At 42.4% G+C, this 283-nt stretch overlaps 1 protein-coding gene across 1 annotated transcript in view; it reads right to left on the reverse strand.

Annotated features, from left to right (window-relative positions):
- The window catches only part of LOC119591546 (long-chain-fatty-acid--CoA ligase 4-like), a gene marked incomplete at its 5' end in the record, with an annotated part of 40,482 nt that overhangs the window by 1,112 nt on the left and 39,087 nt on the right, over positions 1-283 (reverse strand).

Here is a 283-nt window from a genome sequence, read left to right on the forward strand (position 1 = left end):
CACTCCATTTTTGCAAATGGCCTCATAATATCTTTACTGATCAAATTTCATCTATTATCTTTCTTTTGTCACACATTAAATAACCATCATTCTCCTCTTATGAGTTTTCTTGTACTCTGAGGAGGATCTCCACCACTTACCAATGATCCTGATGGAGCCGTCCTTGTCAAACTCTCCAATGTCTCCGGTTCTGAACCACCGGCACCCATCCTCATCCAGGAAGTCTTCCCTGGTCTTCTCTGGGTTTTTGTAGTAGCCAACAGCAATGTTATTGCCACCTACA

The sequence above is a fragment of the Penaeus monodon genome, chromosome 28 (genome assembly GCF_015228065.2).
Source record: "Penaeus monodon isolate SGIC_2016 chromosome 28, NSTDA_Pmon_1, whole genome shotgun sequence".
In the NCBI taxonomy this organism is placed as follows: domain Eukaryota; kingdom Metazoa; phylum Arthropoda; class Malacostraca; order Decapoda; family Penaeidae; genus Penaeus; species Penaeus monodon.